Source organism: Oxyura jamaicensis, chromosome 2 (assembly GCF_011077185.1).
Source record: "Oxyura jamaicensis isolate SHBP4307 breed ruddy duck chromosome 2, BPBGC_Ojam_1.0, whole genome shotgun sequence".
In the NCBI taxonomy this organism is placed as follows: Eukaryota; Metazoa; Chordata; class Aves; order Anseriformes; family Anatidae; genus Oxyura; species Oxyura jamaicensis.
In genome coordinates, this window is record NC_048894.1 from 19510467 (window position 1) to 19530855 (window position 20389).

General features: G+C 40.3%; 1 long non-coding RNA gene across 3 annotated transcripts in view; it reads right to left on the reverse strand.

Moving 5' to 3' along the window:
- Positions 1-1859: 1859 nt before the first annotated feature.
- LOC118163008 overlaps positions 1860-20389 on the reverse strand; it is a 33958-nt gene continuing 15428 nt past the window's right edge. The window contains exons 4-5 of one of the 3 annotated variants that reach the window (XR_004748776.1): positions 18163-18361; positions 11318-11953 (exon numbers count right to left, since the gene is read on the reverse strand). This is a non-coding gene — a long non-coding RNA (uncharacterized LOC118163008). Of the gene's footprint in view, positions 4151-11317; positions 11954-18162; positions 18362-20389 lie in introns of those variants that run through there. The other 2 variants (XR_004748775.1, XR_004748777.1) reach the window with 2 other exon arrangements.

The following is a 20389-nucleotide window of genomic DNA, read 5'->3' on the forward strand; positions in this document are numbered from 1 at the left end:
ACTAATCACTGGTAGTAATTCTTTACCCAGTGCCTCTACAGTCTGTTTGCTAGAAGACTATTAAGAGAGTTCATGATCTTGTCCATGTAGTATGTTTGAACTGCCTGTTTCATTTGACATCCCCAGTAAATAGAATGTCCTTGCAGTACAATGTCATGTGGCTGCCCAGCTGGCAACCATGTGGTGACAAAGAGCATGGAAATTTATCTGGGAAAATTAGGGAAACAAGCTAGAGGTTCAGGTTTTTTGTTTCCTTTTTTTTTTTTTTTTTTGGCTAGCTGACATTAGAATTAAGCAGGTCATTCATATAGCTACAGTAGTCCACATTCAGGGAGCTATTTTCACAACAGTGAGGGCTGGATTTTCCTTTTTATCCTTAAAAGAGAGCTTAAGTTCTGATTAAATTGCTTGGGGTCACCTGCGGTGCACACGATGTCGCATTAGTAAGTAAGCATTAGTAAGTTAAATATAAGCACTGTTAGCTTTGTCTGGCCCTGCATTCAATCATTTGTCCAGGAACTGCACTGACCAACTTTTTTCTAATCCTTTGTATAGTTGTAGTGAATTAATCTAATACACCTGACATCCTCTCCCTTTAATGCAGTTAGTGGTATTTTCCATATTTACCCCTGGGATTTCATACTCTTTATAGCACACTAATACCCCAAATAAATGGAGCAGTTTCCAGGCATGCAGCCGGCCATGCTTAATTAATCAGAGAGCAGACTTCCAACTGTAGGCATGACCTGAGACAGTGCTAGGTGATGAATTCATGACAAAGAAGTTTTACGGTTATTAAGTTGTTACACAGATTCCCTGATTTTTCCAAATTCCTTTTTGAAGCGAAGTGCTTCCTTTAATAAAGCTCCTCTCCCACTGCTTAGCCTCATATGTGTATATGGCCTGTTCTCTCCTCTTATACTGGTGTCCTCCACCAGCCACCAGCTCAGCTGTCCTTCCTGGCACTGCTGCCCTGCCTCACCACCCTGCTGCCTTGCGCTGATGGGGCTGACAAAGCTGGTCTTCCCCCAGCATGACTCCTCTTCTCTCTCATGACTTTTTTTAGATATTTCCAGGCCTGTTTTTCCCATTCCCACTGGCTTTCCCAGCCCAAATGGCATGAGCAGACCTCACTCCAGGGACCATTCCCACACACCCTAGGAGGGTTACGGGCTCCCCACATAGGGAAGGGCTGCTGGGACTGAGGACCCTGTGGATTATTCAGTTATGGATTGACTCATTCCCAGGGTGATGTGAAGGTCATGAACTGGGAAGAGCCAGTAGCTGTGGCTGTGCTGATCTTCTCATTATCTAGTTGGCACAAACTCCACCACTACCCATGAGGTTTCTATCTTTCAGACCTTGGAAATCCAAAACTTTTCTGTTATCACCCAAGGTTTATGTTTTGTAGTCTTGCTTGGCACCTAGTCCTTTCATTCCTATTTGTGGTGAGATGTTTTGCTTTCCTGTGAGTATTCAGAAATAAAATTCCTTTTTTTTTTTTTTTTTTTTTTTTTTTTTTTTTAAATCTTGGTTTATCCACTTAGAAATATGACCAGGGAAACTTTTTTTTCTTTCATTTTCTTTCTTAATGCTCAGATTTTCCCATAGAGAAAAGCTACATTACCTTCTTACATCATAGTGCATAGCTACAAGACTTGAGCAAGAGACCAGCTGAGCCATGGGAAAAGGTGGTGGTGTACTTTTTTACACATATATTATTGACAAATGGTTTTAAGTGTGCTTGAGTATGTCTTTGTATTTTCCAAAACTGACCGCTTTTTCCTGTAATACTTCCAAGAAGCAGCAATTCATAGTATGAAAATTGGAGTCTGCCCCCTGCATCCTCATGAATCTTACTTTAGTAGTCCAATGACACATTGACCTCTATAATATTGAACTTATTTTGCTGTCAGTTTTACTGTTTTTTTTTTTTCTTTCCTTTCACACTTTATCATTTATTGATCTTCTTGTATTCTGCGCACTTTTGCTTACTTCTCTCTTCTCTGTTTCCATTTCCTTTTCTCAAGGTAAATAAGTTCCAAATATTTAGTTACTGCCTGTGGCAGCCACATTAGAAGTTCATCTGGCCTGGTTTAATGTTGTATGTGGAGGCCAGCTTCAGAGAAGAAATTAGAGGCTGCACAATTACCTTTCAGTTCCATGTAGAACCCAATAAGTCTAATTCCCTGAAGAATATGGGTTTACAGCCTCATTTTAAAAAAAAATATATTTTTTCTTCTAATGTGTGTATGATTCCTATTGAATACATGCAGTACATCCAAGCATTTTTCTTCAGATCTTTCAAACAGCTGGCCTGCTCTTGTGAATTAATTCAATGAACTAGTAATACGCGGTATTTTTCTTAGGAAAAAAGCGTTTTCTTTCATCAGATCTATGTTTGTTGCTGTCACTGTCTATTGCCTTGCTCTTGTACTAAAAGAATTATATTTTTTTCCTCAGTACATTTTTCAGTTTTCCCTTGTTCTCTCTTTCAATTAAACAGTCCCAATCTCTACCTGAAAGTTTTTCCTATACGTCTGTTTGTTCGCCATCTGTCTCTAGAGCTGTTCCATAGCTCCTGGGTATTTTCCGAGATAAGCTGACAGGATACATCGGTTCTTGTACAGGTGTTGATACATAAAATGTTATTTCAAGTTCTATCTTCCTCCACAGATGCTCACATTTTGTTTGCTTGTTTGTCCACCACTGTAATTTTTTTTTTTTTTTTTTTTTTGTGTCTTCTGTGCTCTCCCTCCACACAGCCGTACCCATGACCTATTCCCAGCTACACAGGGGCTCAGTGCTAACAGGCAATGGAGGTGAGGAACAGACTTGTGTTGTTCTTCCTTGCTGCCTCTTCCTGGCTGTACCATTTCTTGGTTGGACTGCTCTTCTGTTGTGTAGGAGTTGTGAGTTCACACCCCTCTGTCAGGGAGAGGCTTGCAACATGGCTTTTATTGTATCGCTGCTGTTTTCTACAATGACTATAGTGGTGTGGACAGCAGGGCTTTGACCAGAATTCAGTGTTGTGGTATGTTTTGCTCCTCCGAAGAATGGGGAGAGAGTGAAGAAAATCTCTATAGTGGTGTCCTGGGTGGCCTTGATCTGATCAAAGCTGGATAGGTACATCCGAGCTGTGTGTGAACTACCTTTACAGTGAGTGGTAGGTGAGGTGAAATGAACCCTGTGCCCGAGTCCTGGTGGGCTTGTAGGATGCTCAGGTCTGCAGAGGCAGCTGGGTGAGCTGAGCTGGCTACACCAGTTAATGCAGCTATGGTGTCCTACAGCTCCTGGAAAAGCTTTTGTTGTGTGCCTCTGGTGTTGCAGGTACCTCTGTGCTTACCTCAGGTCATCAGAGATTTTGTCCAGATGTCTGGGAAATGCCTAGCTTCCATCCAAATTGCACTTGAAGTGCCCATGTTTGCCTTTGAGACTCACCTTAGGGGCATGTTGATGCATAACTGGGAGTGCAAGCAGAGATAGCACAATATTAACTAACTATGGTAGTAAGGGATACGTCAGCATAAGAACTAGAATAGAGTAACTCTGTATATTGAGAAATTCCTGAATGTATCTTGGTAATTAACTCTTTTACCAAGTTGGGAAAGCTTCTAAGTAGTTTACACTCTAAATGATGTAACCATGAAATTACCCGATAAAAATGTTGGTCTTTAGCATAATGCTTATCAGGCATTGTCTGCCAAGGGAAGTGGTGGAGTACCCATCCTTAGAGGTATTTAAGAGATCTGTGGATGAGGCTGTAGGGGATGTGGTTTAGTGATGGAACTCAGTAGATCAGGCTGATGCTTGGACTTGGTGATCTTGAAGGTCTGTTCGGCCTAGATGATTCTGTGATTCATGAATCTGTGATTCCAAGCTGGCAAAGACCAAGTGACAGCTCCAGGCTGAGAAAGAGGATGATCACATCAGCATGTGTTGTACTTCGGCAAGAGAGGCTTGCTCGTGTAGCCATATGGCTGGGGATAGATGACCCCTGACAGGGTGGTGTATCTGCACGATGTGCGCCATGTGGATGGATGTCTTGGGAGAGGGTATCCTTTTCTCTATACAAATGGCTGGTAAACAAGAAAAAATCAGTGTTTTTGCCCACTTTTCATATAAGAGGTTCCTGGACCCTTGATCATTCCTGTTTTAGGCAAAACAGAAAAAAACAATAACAAAAACAAACAATCAAACAAAAAATCCACTTGAAAGATCAAAAGCAGCAGTGCTGAGAAGAGAGTACCCTTACTGTAAGTATTTAAATTAAAGAAAAAGACAATTTCTTAAGTAAATATATAAGGCATAGGTTATCCTCCTTCTGAATTAGAGAAATGACAATTATAGTATGAAAGCTATAATCTGTCGCAAATCAGTGTTTTCTAAAACAGTGAAAGTCAGTATTCTTTGGCAAAATGACTAAGGCACACAAATGCAAAACAAATTGAAGTACACAATTTTAATCAAGAGTTCCTTCCTGTTGATTTAGATTGCTTTGATTTCATTCATCCTGCTAACAGCCCTGCAGCCTGAGGGGGAAGAAAGCCCTGCAGCACCCACTGACAACTGTCGCTGTGGAGTGGGCTGTCAGGCACCCAAGCCTGCATCTCTGCTGTGCGCCCCTGGGCATCTCTCCATGAGGAGATGGACACAAGCCTGCTCCAGTGCCAGGTTTGTGTAGCTGTGTCAGTGAGCCAGGATGCAGGAATTGTGGCAGGACTGAGCAGGTGGTTGCTGTTGACAGAGCCACATCCTTTCTTGATGGCTTCTGGCCCAGTGGCTGGTATTTCAGGAAGATACTGTGTGCAGCAGACCTACCTCACTGGATATAAGGAAAATATTTTCCCTGTGGCGACAAGTAAGCATTGGAGCAACTTCCTCAGGCTGGACTTGACAAATCCTTGAGCAACATGGTTTGTTGTTGTTGACTTTACTTTGGGCAAGGTTTGGACTAGAGACCTCCCATGGTCTTTTTCAGACTTAGTTATCCTATGATCTCATGACCTCTACATGTGGGGGACAGCCTCCTCCAGGAGCACTTGCAAGATGGAGAAGGAATTTGAGTCATGCCCTTTCCATGTTCTTCCCTCTGTCTTCCTCTTGCTTTTAAGATACCACTTTTCTAAATTGACTATGCTTCAGGTGAAAGCAATGGGAAAAAAGGAAAGCAGGACCATAAATTCTGTGTCTAAACACTTTTATGTATGTCATAGCTGCAGACATTTGGCTTTTAAGTGTTTCTTCCCTTGCATGGCAATCTCAAAAGGATGACAGAAGTAGACAATGCTGCATGAACTACTCAAGGTTTGAGATATCAGCTGTGGACAGGATTTATGATGACTGTGTGTGGCTTGGGAAACATCCAAATGTAGCCGCCATAGTAACATGGCTTAGGCATGAACTGAATGTGTGATGATAGTGACAGGAATTTGATTATATACTTAGTGTCTGGATAAGGTAATTAACCAATTGAGGAATGCATGATGGACATACAATAAAAGGTAATAACTAACGTGTGACACAGCATAAAGAACATAATCAAATGCTTGTAAGGGAAAAAGAGGGTCATGACTGAAGCAAGTTCATCATTTGGAGTGATTCAAACCGTCGGACTGACAGGATCCTGCAAGGTATGGTTGGGTCACCAGTCATAGCATTAACTGTCTTCTCTGCTGCTCCCAAAAGGAAGTGTGACAGCTAAGTATTTAGCTGAGCCCTGTGGCTGGCCAAAAGGTGCTTGAGCCTGGTGTTTGGAAAAGACAGGTGAGAAACAAACTCTGGGGCAGCTTGGCCCTGGAGATCCAAGAGTCCTGAAGAGATTGACAGCCATCATGTGATGGAGTGGCAGAAGGGAGAAGTGAGGCTGTAAATAGCAGGCAAGTTACATATTTGATTTTAGATAAAAATATGCAAGACTGAATCCTGCAGGGACTAGAAAACACATACAGCTGCCTTGGTGTGCAGCTCTGAAACTTTGTGAAGGCAGGTAATGACTCCCACCTTTGTTCAGTCCTACAGGGAGGATGGTGAAGTTCTGCTGTTGTTGGTTTGCTCTGCAGTGTCACTTTGAAAATATTTCTCCTTTATTTCATCTTCAGGTGGTTGTCATCGGACTGATCTGGATTTCAGTTTCAGTACAGGATCGTGCTTTGCTGTGGTATGCAAGTGCAGTCTTCACTTGAACTCTGGGGTTGGATTGAGAACAACATGGCAAATGTGCTTAATGACCCATTGTGTTCAGCGTTATCTTACATGAGGCAGAAACATGTGCACAGTGCATGCTTAGCATGCAGGCTGAAAGACCGTGTAAAGACTTTCCATATACTAAGTCCTAAAATCTACCCTAAAATTGCCTGTAGCTGGTACAGTGTATGGTATCTTACCTTTTTAATAACTTTAATAAAGTATATTCAAAGCAAAAACAATCAAGGAAGCACACAGTTTTCATTTAGGCCTGGGACTGATTTCCACGTCGGTGAGGAAAGAGCTAAGTGAAAAGCATGTGACTGCATGAGTGAAATAGCAATAGCACTGGTATCTTAGCTCACAAGGTCATTCATCTAAAATCTTCAAACAGTTGGCTCAAAGCCTAAAGAGAATAAAAGTTTAGGTATAGATGAGTAGTCCAGATATCTTTGCTGCCTCTAGCATAGATTGTAAAGATAAGAAAAAAAAAGGGGAAAAAAAAAGGAATAGGTCCAGTAATTTTGTGCTTTTGGACAGTGAGAATTTGTATTTCCCTCATTTAGACTGAATGAGTAGTCTTCTTCAAAACTGTCCAGTTTTTTTTTTTTTTTTTTTTTTTTTTTTTTTTTTTTTTTTTATTTATATATGTGTTTTGTTTTTTTACTATGAAGTTGAAGGATAGATGGTATTGTTCAGAGAGGCAAAATTCCTGGAATCAAATGACTTGTGAAGAATCTCAGCTTTTTATGTCTAACGTTTCCTGAGAAATTATTGAGGAGAAAAGCTTGTGACTATAAAAAGGAGATTTCAAAGAAAAATAAAAGAAAGGAATAAAAACTGAATGTTAACAAAAAAGAGGTTTAAGTAGGAGAATTATTCCACTTCAGACTTAACCCCCCTTTTCTTGTTAGCTTACTTTGGTAATATGTACTACAATATTTCTAATAATAATAATCTATCTTTAATTTTTGTATCCAGTAGTTCTGCAGCTCTACAGAAAGATTCCAGTGATAGACAACTATGGAAAAATCACCCTCTGATTAAACGGTTTAACAATGTAAATGTTTATTTTTAACAACCTTTGAACTATTTAACTCTAATTCTTGCAAACTAATGCAAAATACACATCACAATACCTGTATGAAATTAAGAATGATGCAGAAAGGTGCCAGAGGAGGGCTTTAACAGAAAGTAATTTGAACTTATTCCTGTAACAATATAGGAAACTGAGGTCCAAAAGGTCCTGTCATTTTATGGGAGATTTCTGTATAAAGATAAATCCCCATCCCCATTGCCCATTGAAGAAAATATAGCAGCCAATGAATAAAGTTGCCTTGCTTTGGCAGGTCCTACTTGCTACATCCACCAGATGGTGCCCCTCTTCAGCAGAAGCTCTTCTTTGGAGGGACGTGATTTGAGAGTGTTCATTTCTCAAGCCCAAAAGAAGGAAAGTTTTTATTTTCTAAGAACAGCTTTCAGCTTTCAGGTTATCAGGTGCACCTTTTAGTATACGACACAACTTCTTTATATGATAATCTACAAAAGTGCTTTTTTTTTTTTTTTTTTTTTTTTCCTGGATTACCTAAATTAGTTGTTCTTCTGCCGTGTGGAAACTGATGTGAGCAAGAACTTTAAAAAAATCACAAAGAAGCTCTGTTACAAAAGCTGGCTTCTTAAGTGCTGTCTCCATCATGCAGTAGATACTTTATTCTACTTTCCACCTACATTTACCACTGATATAATTTTTGAAAATAATATGCACACTTCTGGGTATGCAAATGTATTCAGTGCTTCTACCTGGAGCACTTTTATAAAGTGCAGAAAACTCTTCTGTTCAATTATATTAAACACCCAGAAGTCAGGGCTGGGAGGAGGGAGGGCTGTTATGAACTAATGTTTCCATTACTTGAGTTAACAAAGAAAGAGAAGGAACTTCTAAAATCCCAAAGAATTTAACTTGGTCAATTTTTCTTGTTCTCAAAACTCTATTTTGTGCACTTTGGCACAATAAACTTGTTGAGTTCTCCTGTGTAAAGTGGCTACACTGACGGCACACTGTGCTGTAAAACTTCAGCAGAGCAAGGAAGACATTTCATTGTAAGCTTGATCTTGTAGAGAGGCCCTGTATCCCTCAAGCTCAGTGTCATAATGCTCATCAAAGGCCAGGAAAAAGAGACTGGGTTACAGGAAAAAACTATGTGTGGAGCAGCCCTATCACTCTCTGTCCTTGAGTGCATGCAGCAGTGCATAGGACGTATACATCCACCCAGCACTTCAAAGTATGGCAGGCCACATTTACCTCCACAATGGCCTCAACAGAAACTTCTGGTAGATTTACTAAAGGCAGGACCAGAACATTTTAAAGGAAAACTTTCTCCACCTGACCTCTACTTCTACATTTTGTGGAGCTATAGACACCAAACACTGGGTGGAACAAAGTGAAAGAGAACTAATTGTTTCACTTAAAAGAGAATAAATATCATAGTTAAATATATGCAGAACCAAGCCTTTTACCTGTAATGCTCTTGTAGTTTCTCTCCCACAGTAGCTGGAGGCCTCCACTACTCATATTTGCTATGAGTAATTCTCTAAGAGAAGATTTGTTTTTGCCAGTAAAGGACATGGCGTAAAAAAAGCTTTCACAGACTCTATGCTGTGTGCCCCATTTACCAAAAGACTGGGACATTCACACCTAAAGAGTGATCAGCCGGCACCACCTACCAGTGCCCATTTTTATTCATTCTGCAGTTGGAAAAATGTCTGTCAATTAGTCTGTCTATCATCTTAATCACCTTTCTGATTAAGTTTCTTTTAAAATTTCACATATAGTTCCCTCCACATCATTTCACTATTAACCAAAGAATTTATAAATTCTTTCAAAGCTGCAGTCTGTGAATTTCCCTGGGTTGGCTCATCATTGACAAGAGAATGTCACAAGTGATTATTTCTGCATGTTGCAGGCTGTCACAGTGATTCCAAGAGCCAAATATTCAGACCCAGTTACAGTTCTCCTGCAAGTCAGCTCCAGCCAAACCTATCTTAAATAAGCAGTAAATGTGGATGATATTGGAGAACATATTGCCATTTATTATTGTAAAGGCAAAATTGAGAAGTAGCTATTGGTAGTGTTCATCAAAATTCATCAAAATTACTTTTTTTTTTTTTTTTTTTTTTTTTTTCCTATACACCTGTACTGACTTAGATCAGACTCAGCTGTTCTCTTCCAAAATTTGCTGGACATTCTGCTTTAAAGACCATTGCTGTGATTGGTGCAGTAAGTTATAGCAGCCTGAAGGTGCTGCTTGATCAAAGTCTGGAGACTGCATGTTTACCTCTCCATTTTACCAATGAGTCTGGGTAAGAACATTTACTGGCTTCCACACAAGCTTCAGGTTTCGTTTCTTCTCTTCAAAAGGCTGGCTATTTATAATGCATGACGATGATGTAAGAAGGTATGGTAGTGCATGAGGTATATTTAAACATTAAAACATATGCTCTGGGTCAATAGAGGCTATGAATTTTACCGTTTGCTTTTGAATAACCACAATTTCTTTCTTACACATTATTCTACAAATCACTAGAAGTGAGGTGTGCACAGTTCCTTATGTTAATTGCAGAAAAGATATAATTTTATGATGATATTTGCTTTAGAGAAGTGGCTGAGATAATCTACAAAATAAAAGAGTTACAAATTTTATACTTATTGGAAATAAAACATTTTTGTCTTTGAGTCTAAGAAGTTTAGCTTGTTCACAGCACTTAATTCTTGTTTGCATTTGAGTTGCCACTTTCCCCAGCTATTTATCCGAATCCTCATGAACTGTCAGGGACACTCTGCCAAGAAGCCATCCTCCTGGAGGATATAAGCAAGGTTTTCCTCCAAGACAAGAGCGCTGGGGTGCATAAGAATGAAGCAGGCTCTGTTCTCCCTTCGCAGACACACAATGCTCCTGGATGCCACCAACCTGGTGAGAAAGTCTTGAACTTGCTCCAGGCCCCTGAGACACCTGGCCAGCTTCTTTAACCTTTTCAGCGAGGCACTTTAAGCTAAAGAATTTGTTTATAGTAATATTTATCCCTCTCAGACATTTTCCTGGGGCATTCTCTTTCATACTTCTCTTCGTCTGATTAGTTTCCATAGTGACACTTATTTGTAGAGTTTAGAGTTGCTCCTAGCAGGTTTCTGCAAATGCCAGCCGCATGTGTGCCATGTTAATAAGACAAAGTCAGTCCTGTTTCTTTCCTTTTGGTGGTTTGATTTTGCCCTATGTTTTTGGGGCATCCTTGGGGGGAAAAAAAAGAAGGGAGAAAGGGGCTCCTTTGGATTGAAGAAGCTGTGAGCTTATTATTCCGGATGGTATTTTTGACTGAACTAGTTCTGTCTGAATTTCAGTGGCAGCCTCTGAAGTGCTGTCTGTCTGCGTGAACTATTATATAAGCCAGGGAAACCTTCCATTACAGCAAGGCCTTTAGACTGCTGCTTTATTCAAAATGCAGAATTACATGAAAAAGCAATTCAGTCGAGTGGTGCCTTGTAGGTTGCCTTTTATCCCGGGCTGAAGTACTAACTTGTTTTTCTTCTAGGGAAATTACTATTTTAAATATAGGAGAAGGCTAAAATCAGAAGCAAACTCATAAACACACACACTTACAGACACATCTTAACAGCATGCTGGTATGTGAAAGGGATAAACAAATATCTGCAATCAGTGTATGAAAGCAGACTTCCATACTGACAAGAGCAATTTCATGAGCATGGTTATTTAAAAAAATGTTGATTCTTTGCAGCAATCACAAAGAATTTATAAGGAAAAAAAAGATAATTGTAGAATGAGAAATAACATTTAAAGTTTGTGTTTTCTCACTCCCTTCTTTTGGAATCTTTACAAAATATAAGTATTTGGAGAAGGGAAGTAAGGAAGAAATCAGATTTATAAAATAGCAAACCTCCTTGACTTCACTTGATGGTTGACACCAAATTGTGAGTTCCATATGATATTGTTGGCCTTCAGGAACACTGCAAAGAGGAGAAAGATGTCCTCAAAGCACCACATACTACTCAGTAGGATGAATGGGATCTACTGGATCTCTCTTCCACTCTCAGTGAATTAGTTGGTGGCTGCAGGAGACAAGAAATAAAATGAAATCTCCAATGAATATTATTATAGGGAGAAGAACAGTCCTTACTCTATTTAGGTTGCTTACCTTCTCCACTTAAAAATATTTAAGAATTTTTTGGTTTGTGGAAGCCCTTAGAAATTTGACTAGGAGAAAGTACTGTGACTAGAGAAATCCATTAACTTGCCCTGTGAAATTGCATTCAAATTTAATTGAGAGATTGAGAGAAAAGAAATGACCATTTTTGTTGTTGTTGTATAGTGAACAAAATAATGTCAGTATGTCAAAAACAATAGGTAAACATTAAAATTCTCATCTAGGACTGATTTTGTGCAAGAATGAAGCAAAATGGCGCCAAGAAGAACAGATGGCCTCCCTGGAAGCGGGGAGGGAGATTGAGGCCAAGCTCCTTGGATCCATCCACCCTCCAGACAACGTGTCAGGTTTCAGTGGCAGTGGTTGTGCAGGGGCAGCGTTCTCACCTTGGTGCTTTGGCAGATAGGCAATGTGATGTAGAACAAAGTGTTGGTTGGCAATTTGGGAGCTGCCTACTTGAAATCCTAGCCACAAAGCAGAGTGCATCTTCAGACAATCCTCTTTAGCTCATTTTACCCATTTGTGCTATCAAGACAGTAATGTTCTTATCCTGCAATAGAGATTACACATTTGTGAGGCACCAAGAAATGTGAGTATTGTAAGAAAGGCCTTGAGGAAACAAATAACTCTGCATTTATTACTGGCATTGGGTGGATCATTGGAAAGAAATATGCTCTCCTAATTAAAAGATAAGGATAAAAATATCAAATGTTACCTCTTTATATGAGCATCAGTTAGAGACATGAGAGGAGGCAGTGAACAGTAATGATACATATATGTGGGCTTAAAGTGCATTGTACTTTAATGAACAGGCTGTGAATTTAAAGGCTGTGAATCTGTCTCTGTTTACCTTGGTTTCCCAGGTAGGTGAGTCTTATGTGAGTGCACTGTCTTTCTGTCCATCTGTTAATCTTTCTGCCATTTTCCCCTTTGAATCCCCCCTGAGGACTGCCCTTGCTTTGGAGAGTTCTGTGGTGGAAACCCAGAGTTACTTCTTCAGTTTAGTTTGCCATGTAGCACATCAACACATGCACTGTCTGGCCAGTCAGCATGTGTGTATCTCAGAAAGAGACACTGCATGGGCTGCCTTTAGGCTAGCCGGCATTTTACAGGCATGGGAAAAAGGATAAAGTACTGTCCATGGGGCTTTATGGTGAGAACTGGAAGCCTTGCACAGAGGTCACAGTTATTTCAGTGGGATATATTAGATGGGATACAAATCTACAGAAGACCAGATGTCAGACAAAGGAGAGGCTGATACTGACTTCAAGAACAGGTATATATAGAGGGTTATACTCTGTACAGAGTAAAATCATAGAATCATGGAATACCCTGTGTTGGAAGGGGCACACAAGGCTCACACAGGACTACTTGAAAATTAAATTGTATGTCTGAGGGCATTGTCCAAACACTTCTTGAACTCCAACAGGCTCAGTGCCGTGGCCACTGCCCTGGGGAGCCTGTGCCAGTGCCCAACCACCTTCTGGGTGCAGAACCTTTCCCTAACACCCAGCCTGACCCTCCCCTCTCCCAGCTCCATGCCATTCCCTCAGATACCGGTCACTGTTCCCAGAGAGCAGAGCTCAGCGCCTCAACCCCCCCCACTGCCCTCATGAGAGAGCTGCAGGCCGCCATGAGGTCTCCCCTCAGCCTGCTCTGCTCGGGGCTGAACAAACCCAGGGCCCTCAGCCGCTCCTCATATGCCTTCCCCTCCAAACCATTCACCATCTTTGTTGCCTTCCTTTGGATGCTCTCTAAGAGGTTTATAGCCTTACACTGTGGTGCCCAAGACTGAACGCAGTACTCAAGGTGAGGCTGCAACAGCACTGAGTAGAGCAGGACAATCCCTTCTCTCAACTGGCTTGCTATGCCATGCCCAATGCACCCCAGAGTACAGTTGGCCTTTTTGGGGCCAGTATATTTACTAAAATAACTAAATACACTAAAATATCTGACAGTAACTGAAAAAGATTTGTACAGTCAATCTTGGAGTACTAATGAATGCCTCTGGTTGCATAGCAAGCTGCAGGTTCAGTAACCCTGGCAGTAAATATCCAGGAGAGGTAGACAAGACATTAGGTAGACAAGACATTGCTATTGGTTGTATAGCTAAGGCTCTCAGTTAGAGCCAATGGTGAGAAAGGTGTTCCCACCCCAACCTTTTTTTTTTTTTTTTTTTTTTTTTAAAGAAAAGTGCTAATGGACAAATAGAAACTCTTAGAAGAATTCTCATAACATTAATTCATTCGGTGCCATTGACCTTACAAGCATCCCTTAAAACCAGTCCACTACATTATTTGTTTTAACAAAATATAAATTTAGTTTTGCATTGGCTCTTAGAAACAAGTCAAAACTCTGAGGTTCACAGGTCAACTTCTGTAAGAGAGAGTCTTGAAACCTATGTCAGGAACTACTATATTGGGTAATCTATAAATACTCCATGTTAGGAGGTAGGTACTAACTTATTTTTATTTTTATTTTTTTTTGTATATATATATATATATATATATACATATATATTTAGTTGGTTTAGATAACACATTTATGTTCAAAGTATCACATTGTTTTCCTTGAAAGTGGTTAGCCATTGCATACATAGAATATGACTTATGTTTAATATGTTCAGGTCATTGACAAATGTTTTTTACCACAAGGTCAATTGGTATCTAAAAAATAGAGTTAATTCTCATATAATTAAACTACATATTGCAGAGTAGGTCCAGAAATATTTAGGACATTATAGAATAACCATTTTTGGTTTTGTAGTCATATTTTACCTCTTCAGATCTACACATTACCAGCTGAATCATTTTTTGTAAGTCCTGATTTTTTCTTGCCTACTCCTTGTGCTACAAGCATGTATGCAATGATATCTTATAAAGAAGTTCATCTTCTTTAATAATTAAATAGTAATTTATTTGATCAGTATGACTTGGATTAAAAAAAAATCCATTTAATAATATCCATTAATATCAATTTTAGAGAGGAGTGAGCTGAACAGTGCATTAAAACTGAACTCAGGTTTTGGCACTATATCATTTAACCATGGTGTTAGTGACAGATATTGAAGGTGCTTTATAGATGCTAGATGGGTCCCCACAAAATTATTCATCCCATTGGCTCAGACCTCCAAGCGCTCTGCCTCCCTCATTGCCCCCAGCTGGTTTATGACCCTCTAGAGCAGCAAACAGACCATACTGTCTCTTTTCTGAGAGTGAACTCATCAGCTGATGCAAGTGCCTAATGATTTAAGTGCAGTGTACATGCCAACACCATGCAGAGATGTAAGAGCCTTTGAACCAAACCTGCTGGGGTAGCAAAACAAACTATATTAAATCATCCCCCTCAGAGTACTTTGCAGCTTTGCTTTTCGTGTCTGAACGAGCTCATTCAGGTAAAAGTGCTCGGTGTTGTGATGGGTACACAGGTTATTAATCTTGCTCCCTTACCCTGGTTATTTCTTGCCTCTCTCATCCAGTATACAGTCCATTTTGCCCCTCTGTCTTCTTCTCTGTGAACAATCTAAAAGTCAAACATCTATTCTACTAACGGTTTCTGTGTATCTTCTGCATCTTTGGATTTCTTGCCATGATTACAACACTGGGACTTTTGTATATTGTAAATTAGAATTTCATAGAATAACACTGGGCTAGTCAATGACAGGAAGAAGCAATAGAATACATAGAGTATGGCATCCCTGAATCTGAGCAAGCGCTCTTCTCCTGCCAAATCCCACCAGACATACACATACCAAATTCTACATATTCTTTTCCACATTTCAGAATCTTAGCTTAGTTTCATAATTTTCTTTTGGGTAGGACTTGCAGAAATTTTCTAGGCTGCTCCCACCCTCAGAAAAATAAAATTAAATTAAACATCAAAGTATTTGTATTCCTCTTCAAAAACTTAAATTTTACTTCCAGTTGTAGGCTTTTCAAATCTAGATTAAGTTTTCTTCTCAGGCATTTAACTAGTGCAAACATTTTATTCAAGGATAAACAGCTGCTAAACTGCTTTTGGTTTATCAAGCAAATAATAATATGTAGTAAAACAGTCAGAATTACAAAATAAAGCTCAGAGCCTCAGAAAAGTGTAGAAGCAATACCAGAAACAACATCAAAAGAAAGCCCATAAAAAATGAATGTATCTGTTAACACATTTTTGTTATAAAACAAAGTAAGTTTGCAATATTTCTTGATTTTTTTTGAAAAAGTGATTTCCTTTCATAGTAAACATTTTCAGAAAACAAACAAAATATTGCTTTTACATGAATGCACACACTCCCCTCATGTAATACTCATAATGTCTGTCTGATATGTTCATGTCCTCTCACTTGTGCTTTATCACACTTTTCTGTGTTTGTGCCTACAGATTTGAACATAGATGACAAAAACAATGTCTGATGAAAAAGCTTGTCAGGAATGATTATCACAGAATCACAGAACTGTAGGGGTTGGAAGGGACCTCAAAAGATCGTTGGGTCCAACCCCCCTGCCAAAGCAGGTTCCTCAGAGCAGGCTGCCCAGGCAGGCGTCCAGACGGGCCTTGAATATCTCCAGAGAAGGAGACTCCACAGCCTCCCTGGGCAGCCTGTTCCAGTGCTCCGTCACCCTGAAGTTCTTTCACATGTCGGTGCGGAACTTCCTGTGTTCTATCTTGCGGCCATTGCTCCTTGTCCTATCCCCACAAACCACTGAGAAGAGGTTAGCTACATCCTTCATTATGTTGTTAATGACCCTAGATTTCATAGCAATTAGAGAAAGGATTAAGGGCTTAATATTAATATGTGCTAATCTTGCTATCTATGAGGACCAGGTGCTGTCAAGTTTGATATTGAAGTTAAAGTAGGACAATATGCAAGGTTGAACTTATACTTTTTAATAAACTCCAGGTAATGGTAGCATAACACTTAGTTTTATTGCCTTCATTTTAATGATTAATTGCAAATCCTTCAAAGAAAAAGTTATAGCATGCATTGCATAACTTGATGCATGTGTTCTCAAAACCTTGTGCTGTGCTCTATGTCATTTGCAGTAATGGGATATGCATCTCAGAATGTGAAAATGTAAAAATTGGAAAACAAGTATATTCTGTGGAAATATAAGGGCTTAGAATTAAAGTTTATTTAAAATAAGTTCAGAATGGGTAATATGTATACTTGATTCAAGCTTCTTCTATTATGTTTATTATCGGATTGGATGTTAGGAAAATGTTCATTACCAAGAAGGTGGTTGTTCACTGGAGCAGGCTCCCAAGGGCAGTGGTCATGGCACTGAGCCTGTTGGAATTCAGGAAGAGTTTGGACAGCACTCTCAGGTTTGCTTATCTGGTCCTGTGTGGAGCCAGGAGTTGGACTTGAAGATCCTTGGCGTTCCCTTCCAACTCAGGATATTCCATGATTCTATGATTTATGCAATTCAAGTGGATGGCACTCTATTGCTGAATTCGTAGTATTCAGGAGTCATAAATCAGAGCATAGGATGAACAAATACACAGGAAATATAAAATATTTATTTTACTTTCTATTTTCAATATCCTTTAAACTCAATTTTTCTAAAAAGAGGGCTAGAAATTCATAACAAAATAAAAAGAAATCAAATTGGAATTATTGCAATCTTACAGTCTCTGGATTGCAGTGTCTGGAGACTTAATAATAAATAGACTACCAGTGAAGTGGCATATTACTTTAAAAAATGTTTCTTACTCAGAGTAAAAACTTTACCTTTAATTTTAGCTATTTTATAAGCATTTCCCAACTGTGAAGTATCTATAAGGAATTGTATTGTGCTGCAGAAGTACTGTCCTCTCTCACGAATTTGACCTTAGTTATCCTATCAGTGAAAAACAAATGACCACCACCCAATCAGATGACTGGTGAGCAGAGGTGGCATGTGCAGTGTTCCCAGTAACCTTGCGAGGACCTGCTGTCGGCTCCCTACAGAGGACGGGAAGGGGACTTTGCTGAATCAGGACTGGGACAGGAGGCATTTAAGGAGCCCTTTGACAGAGTCCCCTGGCTACACTTGTAGCCATTCTTGCTTTTGCACATGTCCTGGTTTTGGGTGGGATGTGTGGGAGCTGCAAATCAGCTGGACCTGGATCGCCATTCTCCCTTATGTTCTGATTCTCTGTGCAGACACCTATTTTAAATTCTAAATGGGCGTATAGTCCTTAGCATTTTTAAAGTGTACCACACAGTGATTTGCATGCTTCAGGGAGGCTTTGCCACTTACAGCTATTTTGCACAGTCAGAACCATTTAGAGTGAACATTGATGAAAAAAGAAATCTCCCAGGTATGTCTTTTCCCACCGGATGCATTATTTATTATGGCAGAAACTATTCAATTTAGGGATAAATCTTTAAAATTCTTAATCTTGTTTTCTACTGATTCAGTTTAAAACTAATTTATTTTATAAGCATATTTCAAAGAAAGTGTCTGCTTGCTCCTTTTTGGACTTTTATAGCCTTACAAGCCACTGCTTGTGCTGGTCACGGTAATGTTACTAACATTTGCAAGTGAAATACAAATCCTGTATCTCAGCATGTAGGAAAAAGATGCATATGTTCAAATTTGATTTTTAAGTACACTTATTTGTCAGTAATAAAGCCCACAGACAAATTTCACTGGGATTCTGAATGACAGCTGACCTCAGCTAATGAAACAGGCTGGTGCAGTGGGAGCAGAGGCTGTCCTCCCCACAAAACTGTGAAGCAGTTCTGTGGGGAGAGTAATACAGCAATTTCTGAAGGCTACTCACACTTCTGGAGGGTATCCATGGCTCGGTGAGATTTCTGCAGCCATGAACCTCCTATTGACTCTGCTGGCTGCCGGAGAAGAGACCTGCAGATCCCACTATACATGTGGAACTCCTGAAATTGAGTGGGCTGGAGATACCATCTGAAGTCTAACAAAGCAGATGAAACATCTTTGCAAAATCTTCTGGATTTGCTGTAAAACTGAAAAATGGAATATTGGATTTCTACTGGGAACTTAAACAAAAATAAATAGTTTTACTTGGAGCCAATTGTTTAAATTATACAAAGGGTATCAATGGATTACTGGTCTTTCAGTAGGCCAGACTTGAAGCAAAAAAAGAAATGCCTTTAAAGGAATTCTAATGAATTTATAAACTTTTCCCTCCCTCCCTCCCTCCCTCCCTCCCTCTCTCCCTCCCTTCCTTCCTTTCTTTCTCTCTCTCTCTCTCTCTCTTTCTTTCTTTCTTCCTTTTCTTCCTTTTCTTTTCTTTCTTTCTTTAAGTTTTATTAGACATTTAGATTGAGTTCTCTCAAACGTGGGCCTGTGAATCATTACAAGAACAAACTCATGCTTTAAAGAATGTGCTCAATTTATGTAGTTGGCTAGATCTGGGACAGCAAAGACTGTGTATGCACCTCTGATCAATACACTGCTTTTGTGGGCTGCTTGTTAACTTTTCAAAGTTTCCCTGTTCTTTTTCTCTTGTTTGAGTGAAGCTCACAAAAATATTCACAAGATCAACTTTTCTTTTCATTGCTTTCTTTTCCAGCAATGTCTAAGAACTTAAGTTAGCCTGCTTGTGTGGGAAAATTATATCACAGTTATCAATATCATCACATCGTGGTTTTGTATTTCTGTCTTCATCTACTTAGAATCATAGAATCACAGTATCATTTAGGTTGGAAAAGACCTCTAGGATCATCTGGTCTAACCTTTAACCCAGCACTGACAAGTCCACCACTAAACCATGCTACTAAGGTCTACATCTACACATTTTTTGAAGACCTGCAGGGATGGTGACTCAACTGCTTCCATGAGCAGCCTGTTCCAGTGCTGCACAACCCTTTCAGTGAAGAATTTTTTCCTAATATCCAACCTAAACCTCCCCGGTGGAACCTAGGGCCACGTCCTCATGTCTTATCACTTACTGCTTGGGAGAAGAGACTGATCCCCACCTCACTAGAGCCTCCTTTAAGGTAATTGTACAGTGTGATAAGGTCTCCTCTGAGCCTCCTTTTCTCTAGACTAAACAACCCCAGCTCCCTCACCTGCTCCTCAAAAGACTTGTTCTCTAGTCCCTTCACTTTGTTGCTCTTCTTTGGACGTGCTCCAGCACCTTGATGTCCTTCTTGTAGGGAGGGGCCCAAAACTGAACACAGTACTTGAGGTGCGGCCTCACCAGAGCTGAGTACAGAGGGACAATCACTTCCCTGGTCCTACTGGCCATGCTATTTCTGATACAAGCCATGGTGCTGTTGGCCTTGTTGACTACTTGAGCACTCTGCTGGCTCACCGACCAATACCTCCAGGTCCCTTCCCGATGAGCAGCCTTCCAGCCTGTAGCATTGCAGGGGGTTGTTGTGTCCCAAGTGCAGGACCTGGCACTTAGCCATGTTGACCCTCAGACAGTTGGCCTCTGCCCATTGGTCTGGCCTACCCAGATCCCTCAGCAGAGCCCTCCTACCCTTGAGCAGATCAACTCTTGGGTCCAACTTGGTGTCATCTGTGAACTTACTGAGGGTGCACTCAATCCCCTTGTCCAGGTCATTGATAAAGATATGGAGGAGAAGTGGCCCCAGTACTGAGCTCTGGGGGACACCACAAGTGACTGGCCTCCAACTGGATTTAACTCTATTCACCACGACTCTTTGGGCTCGGCCACCCAGCCAGCTTTTAACCCAACAAAGCATACACCTGTCCAAGCCATGAGCAGACACCTTCTTCAGGAGAATTCTGTGGGAAACAGTGTCTGAAGCCTTACTGAAGTCTAGGTAGACCATGTCTACAGTCTTTCCCTCATCCATTGCATATGCCACCATGTTGTAGAAGGAGATCAGGTTCATCAAGCAGGACTTGCCTTTTATAAACCCATGCTGACTGGGCCTGATCACCTGGTTGCCATGTAGGTGCTGCATGATGGCACTCAAGATAATCTGCTCCATGAGCTTCTCTGGCACTGAGATCAGACTGACAGGCCTATAGTTTCCTGGATCCTCCTTCTGGCCCTT